This window comes from Salvelinus namaycush, chromosome 5 (genome assembly GCF_016432855.1).
Source record: "Salvelinus namaycush isolate Seneca chromosome 5, SaNama_1.0, whole genome shotgun sequence".
Lineage (NCBI taxonomy): Eukaryota > Metazoa > Chordata > Actinopteri > Salmoniformes > Salmonidae > Salvelinus > Salvelinus namaycush.
Genome location: NC_052311.1, coordinates 61,334,130 through 61,347,545, shown reverse-complemented (window position 1 = coordinate 61,347,545; position 13,416 = coordinate 61,334,130).

Below are 13,416 nucleotides of genomic sequence, written 5' to 3'. Positions count from 1 at the left end.
GGATTAGGAAAAATAAGGGGTAGCTAATCCCTTATTCAACCGTATACGAAAAATGCCATATACATTTTATGCCGATGGACTACACACAAAGTTACATGAATTGTCAAATATATTAGACAAACCCACAAATCATTCTAAGACATGCTTAGATTCCTACATTCCTACAAAAGAAAAGGTAGGCAATATCCTACCGTCACTGAGAAACCAAGAACTGTTTCATTTCCTGTGTAGACATAGTTTGGATTAGCCTATCCACTGGCTTAATAAGTCTACCTAGTCTAGTCCGAACACCCTCACCCACAAACCTAGCAGGAATGTCACAGACAGCACTAACCCTGCTCAGAGGTCTAACCTCAGGATGGGGAGTACTACAGATCCGCATCTCCGGAGCCAGCACACTTTCAGTTACCGACTCAACACTAGTAGTGTCAGACGACTGATCAGAATCCTGGTAGATTGTCACAGACCACACTGACGAAGCATCTTCAACCAAGGTAACATCATCCACACTGAATGGAGTTTCGCAATCAGAACTCTTGTAGGCTTCGGGGATATCTCTCTGGTCCACTTCTGCTGAGCACACCTCACTTAAGGGGACTTCATACGGTTGTTCCACCTCACTTCCATCAGCCGGGACTTCACCATCCTCTTGGAGTATCCTCCCAGTAGACTCAGGAAGGCCTGCTACCCAGTAGACAGTCCTGGCGTCACTCCCATCCATTTGGCTGGACTTTGCAGACATCTCAGAGATCACGTCACCACTCGATAGAGATCCGTGACCCTCAGGTTCCTCCCACGAAGGTAAAGGCAGAAAGTTGACTGGCATAATCAGGTTCCTATGCACAGTTTTGATGCGTCCAGTGGTAGGGTGTTGGATACGATATGTGTTCAGTGAGCTGTTCTTTGCAACCACTATGTACACCACACTCTCCCAGCGATCAGCCAGTTTCTTCTTGCCCCTCTCCCCCTTGTTAGCAAGTAGAACTCTATCTCCCTTCTGCACCGAGTGACCCTTAGACCGTCTGTTGTAGACCTCGGCTTGTCTCTTTTGTTGCTTACTGGCATGCTGCTGGGCCAATGTCATGGCCTCTCTCAGATCCTCACCCAGAGACTGGACATACTTATCCACATCCACTGTGTCCCCATCCAACAGCACACTTTCAAACATAACATCTACCGGCAACCTAGGGGTGCGTCCGAACATCAAGAAGAAGGGTGGAAACCCAGTAGTCTCATGAACAGTGCAGTTATAGGAGAATGTCAATGTGTTCAACATCTGAGGCCATTTAGCCTTAGACCTAGCTGGCAGAGCTCTAATCATCCCACCCAGTGTGCGATTCAGACGTTCTGCTTGACCGTTACCCATGGGATGATAAGGTGTGGTGTGGGACTTTTCAACACCAGAAAACTGAAGTAATTCTGCAATAAGTAAACTCTCAAAGTTAGCACCCCTGTCAGAATGGATGCAATCAGCGAACCCATAAATGCAGAAGAAATTATTCCAGAGAACACGAGCAACAGTCCTAGCAGACTGGTTTGGACATGGATACGCACAGGCCAGCTTAGTAAAGTGATCAGTCACTACTAACACATCAATAGACTTGTTGTTTGAATCTTCGGCAGTCCAGAAATCAATACACACAAGTTCTAAAGGTGCCGTTGTCACAATGGAGACAAGTGGAGCTCTTGCTTCAGGCTCAGGTGCTTTACTCAACACACATCTCTTACAGTGGGCCACGTATTCCTTGACATCCTTCTCCATAGATTCCCAGTAAAACCGCTGTCTCGTGAGCCACAATGTGCGCTGCTGACCCTGATGACCAGCATCATCATGAACTCCCTTCAACACAAGGCCTCTCAAAGACACAGGTACAACATACTGGAATATTTTCTTCTTACTCACTGGGTGTTTTGAGACACGATACAGAATCCCTAACCGCGTGGTGAGTTTCCCCCACTGTCTTAGAGTATAAACTGTTTCTTTAGCTTCAAAGACTCGCTCTCTCCTAGATGGGCGCCGGCCTCTATCCACAAAGAACATGACTCTGCTGATGATAGGATCCAGTGACTGGTTATCATACAGCTCCTTGTGTGTAAGGACAGGTAAAGGGCTCTGACCCATGGACATCAACTTCTCAAGGTGCTGCACATGTGAAACGGCCCTCACTGTGGCACCATCATCCCAACGGCGATGGGCCTGGAGGACAGCAGACACCTCTTCACAGGAAACCAACCCACTGACATCGTCTCCAGCTCTACTCAACTCACTCCCAGGAGCCATAGACGTTCCACAGCCAGCCTCGGGTTGCTCACAGGAGAGACGGAACATGTCTTGTACATCATCCAGTCGAAGACCTCTGGCTTCCTCCAGCAGGACATCATATGGAATTCTTGTCAGTCGGTGCAGAACTTTGGAGCGGACAAATGGCTCTCTGCTCAAAGCATCAGCAACGACATTCTTGGGCCCTGGTATGTACTGGATATCAAAATCAAAAGGTGCCAACTTTGCAACCCATCTCTGCTCACATGCATCAAGTCTCGGCTTTGTAAGAATATATTTGAGTGGATTGTTGTCGGTCCACACCGTAAACTTATGCCCTCGCAGCCAATGGCTGAACTTATCATGAATGGCCCATTTCATGGCTAGAAATTCCAGCCGGTGAGCAGGATACTTGGATTGTGCATGATTAAGAGATTTACTAGCAAAAGCTATTGGCCTGGCTATGGCCTTCCCATCTTGCACTTGGGATAGTACAGCTCCCAAACCACTAGTAGATGCATCAACAGAAAGCAAAAATGGCTGAGAAAAGTCTGGATGAGCCAGCAGTGCCTGGTCAACTAGTGCTGCTTTCAAAGCTTCAAAAGCGAGTTGACATTCGGCAGTCCAGTCTGCAGCAGTGAGCCTGCGAGAGGGACCAGGCCTCTTTCTGCCCTTGCCTCTCCTAGGCTTCTTCTGACCTGTAGTCAGCTGAAACAATGGCCTAGCAACCATGGAACAATTCTCAATGTAGTGTTGATAGTATACTACCATACCAAGGAAAGAACGGATTTTGCTAGGAGACGGAGTGACACCATCAGCTTCCATCATCTCACTCTCAGTCACATTCAAAATGGTTTGAACCTTAGCAGGATCAGTGGCTACGCCCTCCTGAGAAATGATGTGGCCCAAAAACTTAACAGACCTCCTCAAAAACTTGCACTTAGACGGGGACAGTTTAAGATTGTGCTCCTGCAACCGCTGGAAAACCATCTCAAGTCTCTGCAGACTCTCTTCCTCCGTCTTAGCAAAAACCATCAGATCATCCAAATAGCAAAGGAGACTCAGAAAGTTTTGGTCCCCAAAGATGGTCAGCATCATTCTCATAAAGGTAGCTGGGCTGTTGCAAAGGCCCTGAGGCAAACGATTGTACTCGTGCAGACCTAAAGGAGAGGAAAAGGCAGTGTATTTCTTATCCTCTTCATGCAGTGGCACATTGTAGTACCCAGATGTCAAGTCCATTGTGCTGAAGAAGGCATTACCTCCCAGCGCCGCCAGTACATCAGCCTGATGAGGCAGGGGATGAGCATCCTTCACTGTGCGGGCGTTTAACCACCTAAAGTCAGTACATAGACGCAAGTCCCCATTCTTTTTCCATACCAGCACCAATGGTGAGGCATACTCGCTGCTGGATTTTCTGACGATTTCCTTTTCCTCCATATCATCCAGTGTTTCCCTGAGTTTTTGGTAATCAGCTGGAGAAAGCCTACGATAAGGTAATCGAAATGGGCGGTCATCAGTCAGCCGTATGCGATGGCAGAACTCTTTTGCCTCTCCACAATCCAGGCTATGTCTAGAAAACACCGTGTCATACTTCTCAATTAAACCGACAAGTTTGTCTTTCCAGAACTGTGAAACTGGACACTCCTCAACAGACAGGCCTTGAAGTCCAAGATTGCTCAGTGTACTGTTGTCATTAACTACACTGCCACCAACTGAACTCTTAGCTGTAAGACTGCCATGTGAGCTGTCACATTGTACTTTTGCCACGTTCTGGTAAGCAGCTTGCTGCTTGACATCCTCAAAATCCTCCAATGCAATACAAGGGTACACATCTGCCACTTTAGCATTTCGTCTCAGGGTAACTGGCGAAGTTGTTGGATTCACAATCTTCACAGGGAGCCATCCATCCCCCCACAGAGGCGTAACTACTCTCCCTACTAGTATGTGTCGATTCACACAACGAGACGTGCTGGGCTCGACAACAACAGTACTGCCCACAGAGAGTTTTGTCTTTGGGGGTAAGCGGCCCCACACCAGATGCTCACTCATGGGTTGGAGCGTTACTGCCCTCTTCAACTTAATGGTGCCCACTTTATCTGGGATGGAGTCTCCTCTCCATCTCTCCAGATTTGATAGGAGACGCAGGAACTGGCTGTCCTCACACTGGCCAGAGGGACCTGGCGTACCCACCACCCGCCAGTAGCTGTCATTTGATTTGAACTGTCTAATCAGAGACTTCAACACGTTAGTGCCAACAATGAGTTCATCAACCTGCCCATCTACAATCAGCACTGGGACTACATAACTGAAGCCATAAAGCTGTAGTTTCAAGTCACACATGCCCACTGGGCTAGTTTGCGTCCCACCACAACCCACCAGTATGATGTCTGAAGGAGCTAGAAAGTTCCCCTCTACCACTCCTGCCTCCCTCAACCGAGGTACAATATCTGCGCGCAGAGTAGTAGCCATGGACCCACTATCTAACATCCCCTTCAGCTCAACTTTATCCTGTACTAGCACGGTGGTGTAAAACAAACTGTCATTCTGAGAAATTCTCATTGTGTTCTGAAAAATTACTGTGTTGTTCTTGGGTACTGACTCACAAAAATAAGAATAAACAGATTGGATATCATCATCATCAGTAGAGGAAAAATTAGCCTGCCCCACATTGCCTTCCTCAGAATGGAGGCTTTCTAGTTTTCCAGACCTGCCAGTCTGTCCACATTCAGGGCTCTTTCGCTTCCCAGTCTCACTACAGTCAAAGCTCATGTGGCCAGGAGAGAAGCACTTGAAACACAGCTGGTGCATCTGACAGTGAGCTTTGGTCCAGTGATTAGTGCTTCCACAGACAGCGCACTCACGCTCACGTTTGGGGAACTGTTTACGGGGCCCTCTGTTCACAGACTGAGTATTGCTGACAAGAGCCTTCTCTAGCATACTCAAAACTTTCTCTAATGTCCCACCCTCAGATACAGATTGGGCCTGTTCTGGTTCACGGCCACATCGAGAAAAAGATGACACATTAGGTCTGCTCTCAGGATCCACTTCCTCCTGGGGGGAGTCGAAGACAGCAGCCACCTGCTGTGAAAGTTGTATTCTACATGCTTTACGCTCCCTTAACAGTTCATCCAAACGATCCTGTACCTCACTGGCTGTCCAGTCACGAAGGGGTTTGCATTTGAACACTTGGGCCAACTCTTTATCAGGACAGTTGCGTACAAACATGACTGCCAACTCTGAGCGCTGATTGGGCAAAGTTCTACCCTCACCTACAAGATACTGTTCAGCTGCGTCTGCAGCTTTGTTAAGCCTAATCCAGAAATCTAGTGGACCCTCATTAGCATATGGTTTCATTGAATAGAAATCAGCTAATGGCATACCTGAGTAGACAGTATCCCCAAAGTGTTGCATGAGAACACTGAACACTGCCTTAACATCTGTGACAACAGGGTTGTTACGCATCCAGACTTTGGTCACATCCCGTGCCCTCCCCATGAGCCTAGACATCACCTCCCCAACATTCTCAGACCCAGTGTAACCCCTCTTCTCTAGGTAGACTCCCATTAGCTCCTCCCACTCCAGGACAGAGTACTCATCTGAGCCATCACCCCTGAAGAAAGGTGGAGCACTAACCTCTGACTTCACAACCAGATTCAGCTTGGACGCATCAATAAAAGTTGACCCACATTGTTCAGGCAGGGGAAACTGCTGGGATTGGTCAGGGGAATGGGCAGGAGAAAGACTTGAAGCCCCAGGCTGCAGTAAACTCGCCCTGATAGATTCTCCTATCTCTGAACCAATCTGCTTTATAAGGTCACTAAGCTGACTCGGTGTCCCATTATTACTGAGGACTGGGGACGATGGTACATCAAGAGACAGAGGTGGGATACCCTGGTCAGGTGGAGTAAACAGCCTACCCCTCCCAGTGCTTGTAAACTCAGGACTAGCAAACACTCTACTCCCAGGAGCTGACTGTACAAATGGTGTAAATGCATGGACACCCCTCCCTCTACCCACACTAACCACACCAAAATCCCCAGCATAACTCATCTTATGGACTTGAGAGTCTTCCATGGCTCAATAGAGAACTAAACTACAATGTAATTTACTGCATACAAACACAAAAAAAAAATGCAATAAACAAATTCCCTCAAAACATGCAAATAAACACCAATACAATTATCTAGTGAATATGCTACATTCACCTTCACTATTTACAGTATACATTCACTTATAGCAAACCATCAACAAGTGCGCATGCGCGGATTGCGCATCTCCTCCACATGCACAGCTCCGGTGGTCAGCTTGAGCTAACCAGTCGGCAGGTCGCGGCACCAGTTTGTAGCGTGGTTCATTCTGCGTTGTGTGTTTTTAATTAGGACGCTGCCACAACTGATGGTCTGCTCGTTGAAATCTTTTTATTTGCCCTGCACACGAAGAGACAACACACACGTTACCCTTGGTGCAGTCACAGCTCTCCGGCACCTTGCTAGCCGAGGGTCAGGCAAAAGAGAACGATAAAGTGGTATGGGAATACAGATAACCCGCGATGGGCCAAACCAAAATATACAAAACTTTTACAATCACTTGTATGTACAATATTGGTATGAAAAAGTGTTCGTACACCAAATAAAAACATTAGCTATGCAGCTGTAATTAAATAAAAAAATACACTGAATTATTATTATTATTATCAGATTATTAACATCCCCTCTTGACCTGGCCTATTTGAATTGGTCCTTGTGTGCAATTTGGTGCGTAATCTAGGGGAACAACATCACACTGCTACACATGCAGCATAGAACACATGTTCATGAATGTAGTAGTGCAATAGTATGTTCTGTATGTCATCAAAGGAGTGTTGATTGCAAGTGGAATGTCTCAATTTGTGTTGGTTTATAAATGCTGTAACTATAACAGCTTAAGCACTTCTAATGTACATGTACCGTAGGTGTTTTTAAGGCTTCAATAAACTATAAGGGATAAGTCCGAATACACAATGTATGGTGATGATGTCAAGAAAGTATTGATCTTCAGTTGACCAATTAGAGCATGTTAAAAGAGGGTCCTACCAGTCCCATTTATTATTGGCTATCAAGTATTCTAAGTGGGAACATATCAAACAAAACTTGGGTTGCTGATTCTCTGGCTCCACAGAATACAGATTCTCTGACTGCACAGACTACTCTCTCTACAAATCATTAGGATTATTTTAATTCTTAATTTTGGTGAACTATCCCTTTAACCTTGTAAACTGTTAGGAGGAATTATTTCTCACTATAAACATCTTTCTACTGGAAACGTCATAGACATGTTCATATTTTCCATGAATCCATGTGGCAACATTAATTATTGGTTTTATGGGGCTATGCCTGTGTAAATGTCAGAGAGAAGTGATCACTTGATGCATAAAAACGGTTACAACTTTGTATTTTCTCCAATGCTCCAATAAATCAAAATGAACTATATTCAGTGAAGAGTGTCTTTTGTATACACATTTTATATTGCTGCTACAGTATGCTATTAACACATACTGTTGTGTATGTGTTCAATAGTGTAAGGCGCCTTTAAGGGGGTTCGAAGGCTGGAACGTCAACTATAATGAAAGTTAAGATCAGACAGAGGCAGCGTACAGGAGCGAAATAAAACGTGACTTTAATCTCTATAAGCAACCACCATCTCAATCAGTTCACGTGACAGATAGGAATTTATAGACACAGGTCAGGCATTACCAATCAATGATAATCAATTGGTAATCACACTTACAATAGCATACTTGTAACCCATTTCACCAACAACTTAAAAACCCACTCATGTAGTAAAAACTCTAAGGGCTCTATTCAATCAGATCCGCTTTAGCAGACATCGGCATAGTGGTTGGTTGTTTTGGCGTTGTTGGAGGTGCAACTGCATTAAAGCTGTCAAATCCACAAGTGGCTCCCGGCCTAGTGGTTAGGATTTGGCTCTCTCACCGCCGCGTCCTGGGTCCGCTTCCTGGTCAGGGAACTGCTTTTTGGGGATCCCGAGTGGCGCAGCAGTCTAAAGCACTGCATCTCAGTGCTTGATGTGTCACTACAGACACTCTGGTTTGAATCCAGGCTGTATCACAACCGGCCATGATTGGGAATCCCATAGGGCGGCGCACAATTGGCCCACATTTGGCCAGTGTAGGCTGTCATTGTAAATAAGAATTTGTTCTTATCTGACTTGCCTAGTTAAACCTGCATTTTTTAGACTACAGTAATTCCTTTTTCTTTAATTCTCTTACCGATTTGGTTTTAATCTCCTAATAATTCTTAAAAATGTACCCGCTCACAACAGTATCGCTAATGTAATGACTTGAAAGAATAAGTGAATTCATAAAAAATATTATAGTAGAACGTGTTTAGAATTTTTACTCTTTGAGCTCAAAAAGTGCCATTGGTAACATGAGTTATCGTTAGATGACTGCTAATGAACTTAGCACTTGGCGACACCTTTTGAGTTTTTACACATTAATAATGTCGATGTACCTTGCTGCTGTAAAGGAATTTTGAAAAGCCACTTTCAAAAGGCCTAAACTGCACACTATTACACACTACAAAAGGTAATACTTTACATTACATTGCCCTTATTACTGTGTAATTACTCATGTAATTACACTGTATTAAGTATGAATAATTATTCATTATAAATTACTAATAATGATTAAGTATTGAAATTGTTACAAGGAGTTACAATGCACTTACAGCAGTGAGCCTAACCCCAACTTTAGCTCTAACCCTAACCCTAACCCTAAATACAATGCAAAGTACGTACAATGCAACAATGGTTAGAAATTATAATACGTGTTACACTGTAATTACAGGAATAATTACACAGTAAGAAGGGCACTGTAATGTAAAGTGTAACCAACATGCAAAACATACTGCATGTGATTTGCATATGAGTTCACATATAAAACATACTACATGTGATTTGCATATGAGTTCACATATAAAACATACTGCATGTGATTTGCATATGAGTTCACATATAAAACATACCACGTGATTTGCATATGAGTTCACATATAAACATAGTACATTTGATTTACATATGAGTTCACATATAAACATATTGCATGAGATTTGCATATGAGTTCACATATAAAACATAGTACATTTGATTTGCATATGAGTTCACATATAAAATATGCTACTTTTGTTTTGCATATGAGTTCACATATAAAACATACTGCATGTGTTTCACACATGTGTTCACATGCCATAACCTTCGGTCAGTTCTAAATATGTTGACTTTCCACTTAAACAGGCTTCTGTCAATTTTAAGGCCTGGCCCGAAATCAGAAAAAACTTCCCTTTAGTGAATCCATTAGCTGCTCCTCCCTGTGGCACGCTCTGCATGCGCTCTGCTCATGGCGGCTCTGTGTCTGTGACTATCAAGCAACAGCTCCGCTTGGGCTGCTCTGCACAATGAAGAGACATGAGAGAACAGTTAGCTGTTAGCTACTTTCGGTCACACTACATTCTTATTTTCTGTGAATAAATCTCTCCTGTCTTATATTTGACGAAGTTGTTATGATCTTAGTGATGTGTCACTACAGTTATGATCTTAGTGATGTGTCACTACAGTTATGATCTTAGTGAGATATGACAGTATTGCGCAGCACAGCGCGAGTAAATGACTCAGCTTCGAAATGTTAGTGATCAATTTATTGATAAACGAGCCCTGCCTGTACCCTAGCTTTGATGAAAAAACAACCCTATGTATAATGTCATGGCCTGTCCGGGTTGGAGTCAGGTAGCAGAGCTCTAGGTGTCATTCATCTGGCTAGTGTCGGACTTCTCACAGGCCTTATTTGACAGGATGGGGATGTCCTCACACTGGAGTTTAAACAGGTTGGACACTGACAGAGACAGCCACACTTTCAGGGCCCCCTTCAGACCCACAGTCTAAAGGGGGAAGTATACATACTTATACATACATACATACTTCCGGCGCCGACCGAGATGGCCGCCTCGCTTCGCGTTCCTAGGAAAATATGCAGTATTTTGTTTTTTTATGTGTTATTCCTTACATTGGTACCCCAGGTAATCTTAGGTTTCATTACATACAGTCGGGAGGAACTACTGAATATAAGAGCAACGTCAACTCACCATCGTTACAACCAGGAATATGACTTTCCCGAAGCGGATCCAGTGTTTTGCCTTCTACCCAACACAATGGATCTGATCCCAGCCGGCGACCCTAAGCGACGCCGAAAAAGGGGCAAACGAAGCGGTCTCCTGGTCAGGCTTCGGAGACGGGCACATCGCGCTCCACTCCCTAGCATACTACTCGCCAATGTCCAGTCTCTTGACAATAAGGTTGATGAAATCCGAGCACGGGTAACATTCCAGAGAGACATCAGGGATTGTAACATTCTCTGCTTCACGGAAACATGGCTCACTCAAGAGACGCTAACGGACTCGGTGCAGCCAGCTGGTTTCTTCACGCATCGCGCCGACAGAAACAAACATCTTTCTGGTAAGAAGAGGGGCGGGGGTGTATGCCTTATGATTAACGAGACGTGGTGTGATCATAACAACATACAGGAACTCAAGTCATTCTGTTCACCTGATCTAGAATTCCTCACAATCAAATGTCGACCGCATTATCTACCAAGGGAATTCTCTTCGATTATAATCACAGCCGTATATATCCCCCCCAAGCAGACACATCGATGGCCCTGAACGAACTTTATCTGACTCTTTGTAAACTGGAAACCACACACCCTGAGGCTGCATTCATCGTAGCTGGGGATTTTAACAAGGCTAATCTGAAAACAAAACTCCCTAAATTCTATCAGCATATCGATTGTGCTACCAGGGCTGGTAAAACCTTGGATCATTGTTATACTAACTTCCGCAACGCATATAAGGCCCTCCCCCGCCCTCCTTTCGGAAAAGCTGACCACGACTCCATTTTGTTGCTTCCAGCCTACAAACAGAAACTAAAACAACAAGCTCCCTCGCTCAGGTCTGTTCAACGCTGGTCCGACCAATCTGATTCCACGCTTCAAGACTGCTTCGCTCACGTGGATTGGGATATGTTCCGCATTGCGTCCAACAACAATATTGACGAATACGCTGATTCGGTGAGCGAGTTCATTAGAAAGTGCATTGACGATGTCGTACCCACAGCAACGATTAAAACATTCCCAAACCAGAAACCGTGGATTGATGGCAGCATTCGCGTGAAACTGAAAGCGCGAACCACTGCTTTTAACCAGGGCAAGGTGACCGGAAACATGACCGAATACAAACAGTGTAGCTATTCTCTCCGCAAGGCAATCAAACAAGCTAAGTCCCAGTATAGAGACAAAGTAGAGTCGCAATTCAACAGCTCAGACACAAGAGGTATGTGGCAGGGTCTACAGTCAATCACGGATTACAAAAAGAAAACCAGCCCCGTTGCGGACCAGGATGTCTTGCTCCCAGACAGGCTAAATAACTTTTTTGCTCGCTTTGAGGACAATACAGTGCCACTGACACGGCCCGCTACCAAAACCTGCGGGCTCTCCTTCACTGCAGCCGAGGTGAGTAAAACATTTAAACGTGTTAACCCTCGCATGGCTGCAGGCCCAGACGGCATTCCCAGCCGCGTCCTCAGAGCATGCGCAGACCAGCTGGCTGGTGTGTTTAAGGACATATTCAATCAATCCTTATCCCAGTCTGCTGTTCCCACATGCTTCAAGAGGGCCACCATTGTTCCTGTTCCCAAGAAAGCTAAGGTAACTGAGCTAAACGACTACCGCCCCGTAGCACTCACTTCCGTCATCATGAAGTGCTTTGAGAGACTAGTCAAGGACCATATCACCTCCACCCTACCTGACACCCTAGACCCACTCCAATTTGCTTACCGACCCAATAGGTCCACAGACGATGCAATCGCAACCCCACTGCACACTGCCCTAACCCATCTGGACAAGAGGAATACCTATGTGAGAATGCTGTTCATCGACTACAGCTCAGCATTTAACACCATAGTACCCTCCAAACTCGTCATCAAGCTTGAGACCCTGGGTCTCGACCCCGCCCTGTGCAACTGGGTCCTGGACTTCCTGACGGGCCGCCCCCAGGTGGTGAGGGTAGGTAACAACATCTCCACCCCGCTGATCCTCAACACCGGGGCCCCACAAGGGTGCGTTCTGAGCCCTCTCCTGTACTCCCTGTTCACCCACGACTGCGTGGCCATGCACGCCTCCAACTCAATCATCAAGTTTGCGGACGACACTACAGTGGTAGGCTTGATTACCAACAACGACGAGACGGCCTACAGGGAGGAGGTGAGGGCCCTCGGAGTGTGGTGTCAGGAAAATAACCTCACACTCAACGTCAACAAAACAAAGGAGATGATTGTGGACTTCAGGAAACAGCAGAGGGAGCACCCCCCTATCCACATCGACGGGACAGTAGTGGAGAAGGTGGAAAGTTTTAAGTTCCTCGGTGTACACATCACGGACAAACTGAATTGGTCCACCCACACAGACAGCGTTGTGAAGAAGGCGCAGCAGCGCCTCTTCAACCTCAGGAGGCTGAAGAAATTCGGCTTGTCACCAAAAGCACTCACAAACTTCTACAGATGCACAATCGAGAGCATCCTGTCGGGCTGTATCACCGCCTGGTACGGCAACTGCTCCGCCCACAACCGTAAGGCTCTCCAGAGGGTAGTGAGGTCTGCACAACGCATCACCGGGGGCAAACTACCTGCCCTCCAGGACACCTACACCACCCGATGTCACAGGAAGGCCAGAAAGATCATCAAGGACAACAACCACCCAAGCCACTGCCTGTTCACCCCGCTATCATCCAGAAGGCGAGGTCAGTACAGGTGCATCAAAGCAGGGACCGCGAGACTGAAAAACAGCTTCTATCTCAAGGCCATCAGACTGTTAAACAGCCACCACTAACATTTAGTGGTCGCTGCCAACATACTGACTCAACTCCAGCCACTTTAATAATGGGAATTGATGGAAATTATGTAAAAATGTACCACTAGCCACTTTAAACAATGCCACTTAATATAATGTTTACATACCCTACATTACTCATCTCATATGTATATGTATATACTGTACTCTATATCATCTACTGCATCTTGCCATCTTTATGTAATACATGTATCACTAGCCA